Genomic DNA, 10759 nt, shown 5'->3' with positions numbered 1-10759 from the left:
GCCTGATTAACAGGCTTGGCTTCCAGTAAGGCGGGGAGCACTCCAGGGCAGGCTGCAGCCACAGTCGCAGGTAGGGAGTCTTCAGCTGATACTGTGAGTGTTGGAGGTGTCCGATCCCTGACTGGAGGGGGTGATGTTTGAACCCTCCAGTCCCTGGCCACAGGATGGGTGGGTCCGATCCCTGCGGGAATGTTCGGTGAGTAGTCAATTCTGGGGAAGGCAGATTGGCTGCCCTCCCCTTGTCCTGCCTCCGTTAAACTCAGAAGTCGATAGGTTGGAGGCGGTTTGGGTCAAATCACAAACGCCAGAGGTCACCTTGCACACATCAAGGATCACTCTGCGCCAATGCTCTTAGCCAAAAGGCCTAGAGCCACTGCACCGTTCCTGGAAGTACTGCAATACCAGGTTCGTGCCATGGAGGTGGATGGGTCAGGCCCCCCACACACCTCCGTGGAGGTGGATGGGTCAATCCACCCCACCCACCTCCTATTTCCAAAAAGCATAGGAGAACCATCTTCCTGATCCAGGGAGAACCACTTTGGGGTCATGGTTACTCCCCTGTCAGGTCAGTTACGCATGATCTTAGCCAAAAGGCCGAGAAGCGTAGCACACTTGATTTTGCTACACTACAGGTGCCGTATTGTGTCCAAAATGGCATCCGAGCAGCACACAATACTTCTGGTGTGAGCCACACCGAGCGGCATTTTGGTGAGGGTGTTAGCATCGGCACAGAAAACGTGTGCCCAAAGTATGTGGAGTACGCAGGTCATGACGTCAATCAGCATGCAATGCTGATTTGAAGCCAGCACTGCCATTTTCAACCTCAACACTCTCAGACATGGATGCAGTAGATTGTAACATCCCTGGTCTGCAGGATGACAAGAAGAATGAGAGCAGATGGCACAGAGCAGCACAAACTGCTCGAAGATGAAGGTGGAGGAAGAGGTGGAAAGGGCTCTCAGCAGGAGATCTCATATTACCAGGGTCTTCAGTGAACAATTCTCCTGCCTGAACCTCAGTGAAGAACAGTGTGTGTGACATCTCCGCTTCACTTAGGAGGTGCTCACTGAAATTAACCAGCCGTTGTAGGCAGACCTGTAGTGTCAGAGCTGGACGAGGATGACATTGCTAGTGGCTGTCAAGGTGCTCGTGGCCATGAACATCTATGTGTCGGGCTCCTTCAAGGCTGGAGCAAGCAATATTTACATCGAAGGTCACTGTCCACTGCTGTATAAAGGAGTACACTGAGGCACTGCATGCAAAGAGTATGATTACATTTCATTCTCTTTTGCTGGAGAGAAACAGGTGGAGTGAGCATGCGGCTTTGTGAGGATTGCAGGCTTCCTCATGGTGCAAGGTGCCATTGACTGCACACACAACACTTTGTGGGTGCTGCATATCAATTTGGAAATGCACCGCTGTTGGGGTAAAAGGAAGACTTCTCTCCCTCATGGCGGACTACCTGATATAAATAATTGACACCTTGCCCTTCGCCTTCCATATAACAACCACGGAATCAAACAAACGAAACCTTAGGTTCAACCGGCTTTATTTCGAGCAAGTGCAAGGGAAGGTTCAATCGTGGAACCTTCAAAATACAAGAGGTTTCGAGTATAATTTATCCAGGTTTTGGAGAGGAGCTACCTCCTATAAAATTATCGATAGGTCTATTGCTATCAGTGGAGTTACATTGATTTGCCTTCTCTTATCAGACTGGCTCTGAGTGGTACATGCAATTGTCCATCTCCCATCATATGTTAATTGTGTTTGTTCCGTGATTTGCACTTTGCCATAGTCTAGATGACACCTGAAGTAACTGTTCCAAAATACTGGCTTTCTCATCTCTTCCTCAGAGACTTCTAATCAAAATTGTAACTGCTGACTTTGGCTGTTTTGTTATGTGTTACTCAGGTTAAGGATGAATTACCCATACAGTTTTAATTTGTTATAAGTGTGCTATACCTACATAAGCAAGTGTTACATACAATAAGCAATTATAATCCATGCCATCACCGATTCCTCAGACCCTCCTAATACTGATTAGTTCACTACCTTCAGCATTGTGTTCTGAACACCTATCTGTCTGCTCTTTGCCTGCTACAACTGTATATCCCTTACAATCGCAATTGGAAGGGCATTCACTTCCTCAATGTTCAGCTGGTGTGCGACCATACTCACGCATCATGCAGGTCAATGCTTGGTATCGTGGCAGCAGCCATGATGCCTTCATTCTGTGGAAGTCTGCTGTACCATCTGCACTTGAGGCACCACGGCAAACCAGAGAGTGGCTACTGGGCGACAAGGGCTATCCGCTGACCACCTAGCTCATGAGTCTGGTGCGTGACCCAAGTGGCCAGCATACATATACTGAAAACCATGCTGCTACATGGAATGTGATTGAGCAGACCATTGGTGTTCTTAAACAATGCTTTCACTGCCTGGACTGCTCTGGAGGAACACTGCAGTATTCGCCAGAATGCATCTCAAGATCTATCATGGCCTGCTGCATGCTCCACAACCTCGCCATCATGTGGGCACAGCTCTTGCCACTAGGCATATGGCTACAGGCTGAGGAGGAGGAGGAGGAGAATAAGAAGGATGGGGAGGAGGAAGAAGAGGAGGAGGAGGAGAGGAGGTGACAGAAAGGAGGTGGCAACCCAGACAGCCCTTTTCTGCCTGGGCTCTCAGTGATCACCTCATCTCATTGCGCTTCGAGTGAATGTAACCCCAATTCCCCATTCACCAATAGTCCCCTTACCTTCCCTCTCTACTGCTCATCACAGCATTCTCTTGTCCACAATGCTACAATAAAGCCACCACGAAACAAATATTCCAAACCAAATTTATATATCAAACCATTCCAATATTTCTTTCAATGACCCTAATGACCCTTGTGCATTCCCTTAGTGCCTAACTTCCGTGTGTCTTTGCCTGACCTAGTGCTCCTATGCAGTGCTATCCCAGTGGCTGCAGCATGGTTGGTAGTTGGCTGCTGACTTTCAGTGGGGGAGACTGCAAATTACCTTGCAGGATGATCTCGAGGAGCTGTGGGTATTGAAGGCCCGGCTTCAGATTGCACCAGCTTGGCATTTGTGGCAGCAGTCTGGGCTGGTTGGCTGACAGGAACAGCTAAGGTGCTGGTGGATTGCAACGGTGGGAGGACAAATGCTGTCATCCTGAGCGAGGACAGATGGTTTGTGCTCCATGGAGCCACTGTTACACCCCCAGAGCAAAGCCTCAACAATTCTAGTAATCTGTTGGAGGACAGATTGCTGGACTGCTGTGACACCCTGCAAGGCCCTTTCAACACTGATAACTGCAGCCATGATGGCAGCAGTCTGTTCTTGCATTCCTTTAGTCTGAGCTTCCACTGCAGTACTCAGATGTTGGGTGGCTTCTGCATGCACTGCAATGGAAGCTGGGACATTAGCCATCAGATGCTGCATGGTGGTTGGGTCCACAAGTGAGCTAATGGTTTTGCCCAGCCCTTCTCGGCTGGAAAACATGGGCTCCAAACAATGCACAAAGTCCTGTGCAAAAATGGTGCCGGTCTTTTCCACGCTTTTTGACATTGCACTCAGGCATTTTGACAGGCCTGCCAACACATTAAGCATTTCATTGTGCATACCCATCAGCTTTACTCTGTGGGCTACCCCATCGAAGTCTTCATCTGGGTCCTGTGCAATAGAATCCATGTTCGACCTCGCCCTCCGGGGAGCTGGCATATGCCCTATCATTTTCTGCTGGCTTGGCTGCAGCCCACTTGTGCCCAATGACTCACTATATGCTGATCCTGCCTTTATACTACCCTCTAAAGTATATGCATTGCTAGTATCTGAGCTGATGGCTGCGAGTGTGAAATTGAGTGACGGTGTTTCTTCTTCATCATCACTCTCCTCTTCCTCTTCTGTCACTGCCTCCCTGGGTTGGAGTTCTTGGATGTCTGAAAGGAAAGAGGTGTGTGGAGCGGGGTTGGGGGAAGCAAGAGGTGCATATGTACACCATCTGCAACTAGTAAATCAGAAGAGATTATGGGATGAGGGAGAACTGGGATATGAGAAGGAGGATTAGGTATGAGCATACCATCATCTTCAATGATTTGAGGCCCACCACTGGCCACGGGCTATGTCACGACCTCTCCAATAATGCCAAGTGTTTTCTCCTCAATCAGAGTAAGGATATGCGAGAGAATCTATCCTCCACTGGTTAGCTGCTGCTGCCTGCGGTTATGCGTCACCTTCTCCTGCAAGAGAGAGGAAAGTGTTTCAGTGAGTGCGGTTTGGGTGATCTGCCTGTGGTTGAATAGCTGGCAGTGTGTGCAAGCTGTGAGTTACGGATGTGAGGCTTTCAGCAGTGGTAAGTGTGTGAAGATGAGGTGGGGCATATGAACGTCAGGTATGAATTGTGATTAATAGAGATTGCTGGTCAGTGACTTATGGGATATGGTGAATTGTGGCATTTGAAGATGTATTCACTGACAGTGACCACTCGTGTGAGGTAATTGAACTTCTTTCGGTACTGTATCCATGTCCTCCGGGAAACACTGCTACATTGACCTCTGTGCATTCTTCCCCCATTGCCTTTGCAGTGTCTGTCTGGAGGGCCTCCTGGCACCCTATGAATAGAGGACCTCTCTCCTCCTATCCACCTCCTGCACTAAGGTCTCCAGTGCAGCATCGGAGAACTTTGGACACTCTCTCTGCTGTGCCATTCCTGTCTGTTTCCCAGGTGAAAATCCCTTCTCCAGTGCCTGCTCTCATCCAACTGCACCTCCCTTTTAAGAGATGCAAGCTGGCTTTAAGAAGTGCAGGCTAACTTTAATTGGTGCTAGCCTCATACGGACTTGAGTATGCAGCCATTCAGCAGTGTGTTTAGCACTGGGCTACACTCTGCAGTCATGTAAATTACCAGGCAGTACAAAGTTTGTGTGCTGCCTGCATTGGAAGGAATGGGCATGGGTTGATGGTACATCGCGATCCCCACTCCTGTTTTCAGGCTTTATCCAATTTCTAGGCTAAGCAATTTGTTCTGAATTAAATGCACACTATTAACCTGTTGCACTGTTAACTGTGACCTAAGTATTTTTGTTTTTGCTTTTTGTGTTCTTGCTATATATAACTTTCTTTTTCATGATTCACATATATAATACCGCCAGATAATTCAAGTTTCACTTCTTATTTTGACTTCAAAGTTCCTAATTTAATTCCTATCTCAGTTTTATATGTGCACATATATATTACTGCCCAGCATTAAATATTCCCCTCTGAATACAAAAGGAATTTGGAGGTGGTAACTACTTGCATGACCTGGCCTAACTGAGACACATTTCTGTACCCAATTGCTAAATGGTCATGTATTTGTTGATAAGAAATAGAATAGGCAGTGTTCACCAGACACAACAAAATATAAATTACATCTCCTCCTGTAGACACACCATTACAAATACTAGTGGGAATGTGAAGTAGTTCTGAATGAGAGTGGCAACAATATTGGCATTATCCATTGAAAGGTATTAGACTCTCATTTCATCTCCTCCATATTCTACAGTAACCCATTTACATGTCTACTCCTATCTCACAGTTGGTTATGTAGATGTATAACACACAGTATCCTGGTTATGACCAGCAAACCCTCTTGGGAGTAACATGATAATGAGTCCTTTAAGCAATTTGTGTAATGGTATCTTATGTTGAGGAGGCGAAGTGTGCATTTAACCACCATCTGGTTTGCTTGATTGCCTCATTGTGTTGCAATTTGGCAGAAAACCTTCAACCTTGGTACTGAGCCTTAGTCCATATAATATTGCTCATCTGCAAGAGATTGGCAAAATATTGGCAGTTCTGCATTTCATATAAACACTGGGTGGATGAAAAGGGTGCAAATCCTTATATGTCGACGTTTATGTTTAGTAATCAACACTGAGTTCAGCAGAGAATTATTGGGGAAAGCTAAAACACATGTGTCAGAATCAGATAATTTCTCACACACATCCTTGCTGCCATTTTTAACATTGGTTTGCATTTGACCAATCACAGAGTGGCAGCTCATCCATTGCCTGCAAACTGTTAGTTGGTGCATGGCTCCAAGGAACCTTTTATTCCAGAGACATCTTTAAATTGCCACATTGCTGGTGTAATTGTTTGGCGAAATGGAAGTTACAGCAACATTTGAGTCAGACAAATTCAAAAAGCTAATCTGTCACATGCATATGCTGTGGACCTGTGTCCTTCTGCTCTTTCGTCTCTTGTGGCAAGCTATGACAAAGCTTGCAGCCATGTTGCCAATATTGCTGTATCTATGCAGAAAGGAGCTTTAGCTATCTGCTGTGCTATTGAAAATGTAGTTTTATTAATATCACTGTTGAAAACCAATTAGTGCCTCATAATTGACAAACTCAATAGGCTCCATGGTGCTATTACTATCATCAGTGGTGATTTACTTATGCATTAGTAATGAAATTACATGATGGTCACACCAATAGTAATGACATTGTCTGCATTTACAGCAGCGCAAAAAGTTATCTAAAAATTAGTTTCACAACATTATGCTCTATTGGCCCATGCAGTGATGGCAGACCGAGACATTTAAATCTTTCCACAAATAATTTTTTTAAATTATTATTTAATCTCAGTATGTACGCCAAGCTGGCAAGACCACCATTTATTGTCCATCCTTAGTTTGATAAAACTGAGGTTTTTTTCAGTCAAGAGTCAACTACGTTGGTGTGGGATTGGAGTCATATAAGCCAGGTAAGGACGGCAGGTTTCCTTCCCTAAAGGACTTTAGAGAACTAGTTAGGTTTTTAAAAAAATCTGACAGATTCAGGGTCATTTTGTTTACTTATTTCAGTCTGTGAGTGGTCAATCTATTGAACAGACTCCCGAGGGAGACGGTGAAAGCAGTTTTTATTGATTTATTCAAATGCAAATTAGATAGATTTCTTTCAGAAACTAACATTTTGGGATACAGTAACTCTATTATCAATGCATCATATGCATTCCGGGATGATAGAAGGCAAACTAGATGAACCTTGGTCTTCTTTCATCTAGCAATTCCGATGTTCCTATATTTACTGATATCAGCTTTTTTTTTCTGAATTTTTCCAGTGAATTCAATTTCTTAGACTGCCAAGATGAGATTCACATTCTCAATCTCTGAATTATTATTTCAGACAATTGGTCATCAGTCCAGTAACTTAACCACTACACTACCGCACCCATGGAAAATAAATACCAAAACAGAGAGTTAGAAATACCGGAAGACTTGCAAAAAATACATGTTGTATGAAACATGGCAAATTAATGTCACACAAAGAGAAATAAAACAATAACCTGAAATAAAAGTAAAAAATGTTGGAAAACGAATTTATCAACATATGAGAGGCTGGTGCTTGAGTCAGTTATTCATTAGAAATAAATAATATTCCTTACTTAGCAAGAGGGCATTTATACTCTCATCTGAAAGTATTTTCAGGAGAGAAATATGAATTTATTAGCTTCAGGTCTTTGTAGCATCATCAGCATAGGCAGTCCCTCGAAATCGAGGAAGACTTGCTTCCACTCCAAAAGTGAGTTCTTAGATTACTGGACAGTCCAATACGGGAATTACAGTCTCTGTCGCAAGTGGGACAGACAATCGTTGGAGGAAAGGGTGGGTGGGGAGTCTGGTTTGCCGCACACTCCTTCCGCTGCCTGCGTTTGTTTTCTGCATGCTCTCAGCAACGAGATTCTAGGTGCTCAGCTCCCTCCCGGATGCTCTTCCTCCACTTAGGGCAGTCTTTGGCCAGCGACTCCCAGGTGTCGGTGGGGATGTTGCACTTTATCAAGGAGACTTTGAGGGTATCCTTGAAATGTTTCCTCTGCCCATCTGGAGTGTAGGAGCTCTGAGTAGAGCACTTGCTTTGGGAGTCTCGTGTTGGGCATGTGAACAATGTGGCCAACCAATGGAGCTGGTCGAGTGTGGTCAGTGCTTCGATGCTGGGGATGTTGGCCTGATCGAGAACACTGACGTTGGTGCATCTGTCCTCCCAGGGGATTTGCAGGATCTTGCGGAGGCATTGCTGGTGGTATTTCTCCAGCAATTTGAGGTGTCTACAGTATATGGTCCACGTGTCTGAGCCATACAGGCGAACTGGTATCACCGCCTCAATTGAATCCAAATGGCGCCAGTATGTCTGTTGCACAGCTACAAATACTGATTACCGCTCAGATTTTACCATCCCACTGTCGCCGTTGAGCCTCAAGAGTGGTGTGTAATGCAGAATTTACCGTTCCAATCCCCTCTTCAGGTGGTAAAACTGAATTTTGTAGCAATCTATTCACCAATACCTTGGGGCTAAAGTCTGCTAAACATCTAGGGGTGGAAATTTGGTATCTCCCATTTAGAGGCGGTGACACCGCCGGTAATTACTGCCGCCAACCACAAAATTCAGTTTTGCCACCTGAAGAGGGGATTGGAGCGGTAAATTAGGCATTACACACCACTCTTGAGGCTAAACGGCGATAGTGGGGCGGTAAAATCTGAGCGATAATCAGCATTTGTAGCTGATTACAAACATACTGGCACCATCTGGATTCATTTGAGATGGTGATATGATGCAACACAGCCTCATGCTTATCTTCGCTGCCTACACACTCTTACTGATGATAGCAGAGTCGAGAGTTCATCGGTGTGCTCAGCGGTTCTCCGACGCCACCGTGGATGCACTTCTAGGTGGTGTGGAGAGGCGACATGAATTGTTGTGGAGCGAGACTGGCAGGAGGCCACAGCCACAGCCACAGACATTCTGAAGATTGTGGAGGGAAGTTGCGCATAGCATATCTGCGAGAAACACGGTGCCCAGGACAGCCAGTCAATACAAGAAAAAGTTCAAGGACCTGACCAGACTCATGAGGGTGAGTATCTTTTACATGAACCTTCGCATGCTATGCTCTGAGCTCAATGTATAGTGTGCAAAGTCTCTCCTCAATCAGTATTTGCAGGACCCCATGCTCTTTGTGAACACAGATGAAAAGTTCGCATTTTCAGCCTCAGCCACTCCCTGGGCCTGCATGTGTACTTAACCTTCCTACTCCATTGTTGAGACCCACCCCTGGTCTTGCTAACTTCTCGTCTCCAGATGCATGTGGAAGATGGTGATCTTACCTTAACTGTTAGGTGCACGCCCTCAAATTCCAGCATTGCCATGCCTAGTGCGCACAGCTACTCTGAATGACAGCCCATACAGTAACATCTACTCAACTATGCAAGGCACCTTGGACAGACAGATAGAAGGACAGCAACTCAGACATTCTGTTTCTTCTTGCAGGCAAAGTTCTGCATAACCAGTGTGAACAGATGCGGACCGGAGGAGGGGACCTTGACCTTCAGGCCCTCAGTGCGGTGGAGGAAAGCGTTTCAGATCTCATGGGCGCACAAGTGGGTGCAGTGACGGCGGGTGAGGCTGAGCCCCCTCGGGAAAGTGACAGTATGTTGAGGACCTTTGCATTATCTATGAGCTAACTTAGCCCTGAAACCATAATCCTTCCCTACTTTCGATGAGAGTGGCATTTCAGAACACCTTTCCCAGTTCTGGCTCCCTCCTCTGCAGGTAACCATTCTTCTCTGGTTTTGTGGCTTTCAGATGATGAACCAGAGGCCCAGGAACATGTACATGAGCTGTCAAGTGCCGGTGATGGTGGAGACAAGAAGCTGGCGGAGGTCACCTCTCTGCCAGTCACTGAGCAGCCAGCAACCTCAGTGAGCAGGGACACTACCTCAGTCAAGGAGGGCATAGTCGAGGAGTTGGAGGGGGGTGATACTCCAGGACTCAGTGGCTTGCAACAACGCCAGGGGGGGAGGGAAAATTCAGGGCCCAGCTCCCGGGAGGATGAGTGAATGCCTGAGTGATGCTCAGCAGTACAGTGATGAGGCCCCCGAACTGAAGGTTGTCGCAAGACAATCATTGCGGATACACAGCGATCTGTTGAGTGTATTGGCAAGGGTGCCCGAGAGCCTCAATGCACTTGCTGTGAGGATAGAGGAATCCACCTCAACATTTGCACTTACTACTCAGCTGCCTATCGAGCCCATCCTTGGTAGATGCCAATGTATGTTGGAAGCCACAACTGACCATAGGATCTCAGATATGAAGGCACGGGCTATGGCTGATGTAGCAGTAGCCATTGAACACCAGGCCGAAGACACGCAATGCCTGCCTTCTGTCATGTCGTCAATGCGTGGTGGCATCAATGCGCTCTCTGCTCTGATGCAGAGTCAACTTGATACCAAGCAAGCACTGACTGCTTTTCTTCATTCCCATCAGTCCACGGGGAGCTAACGGTGTTTCCCCAGATTGCCCCGGATGCTGAGGCTCTGCCCCGGGGGAGTGGCAGCCATGTTGGTCGAGATGGAATGTGATGTCCTCTCTCAGGATGACATTATTCTGCATCCCACCACTGCCATTCCGCCTTTGCACCTGTCGTTGTCCGCATCCCATCCAATCAAGTCTGCTGACGCCCATGCTGTGGTGGTGCGGTCCGCAGCTGGGTCTTCCAGGGCCCGAACTGGTCAGGGACATCTTGCTGGGCCATCAGCTGTGTCCGTGGTGCCGAAAGAGTAACTTTCACCCAGCCTTGTTGCAGGCACTGAGACCCCATTGAGGAGGAGCAATAGGCGTGAGAGGGTAGGGGTGGTAAATCACTGCGCAAGTCCCACTAACCAATGATAGCATCGTGGCCATATATGTTGAACTTATTGGAATATTAAGGCGGGTACATAG

The 10759-nt window shown here is 46.7% G+C and overlaps 1 pseudogene; it reads right to left on the bottom strand.

Moving 5' to 3' along the window:
* Positions 1–368: 368 nt before the first annotated feature.
* LOC139275390 (U2 spliceosomal RNA) lies at positions 369–606 on the bottom strand (annotated as a pseudogene).
* Positions 607–10759: the final 10153 nt, after the last annotated feature.

Source organism: Pristiophorus japonicus, chromosome 10 (assembly GCF_044704955.1).
Source record: "Pristiophorus japonicus isolate sPriJap1 chromosome 10, sPriJap1.hap1, whole genome shotgun sequence".
NCBI classification, from domain to species: domain Eukaryota; kingdom Metazoa; phylum Chordata; class Chondrichthyes; family Pristiophoridae; genus Pristiophorus; species Pristiophorus japonicus.
The sequence above is the reverse complement of the archived record's forward strand: the minus strand, read 5'-3'. Positions and strand labels throughout refer to the sequence as shown.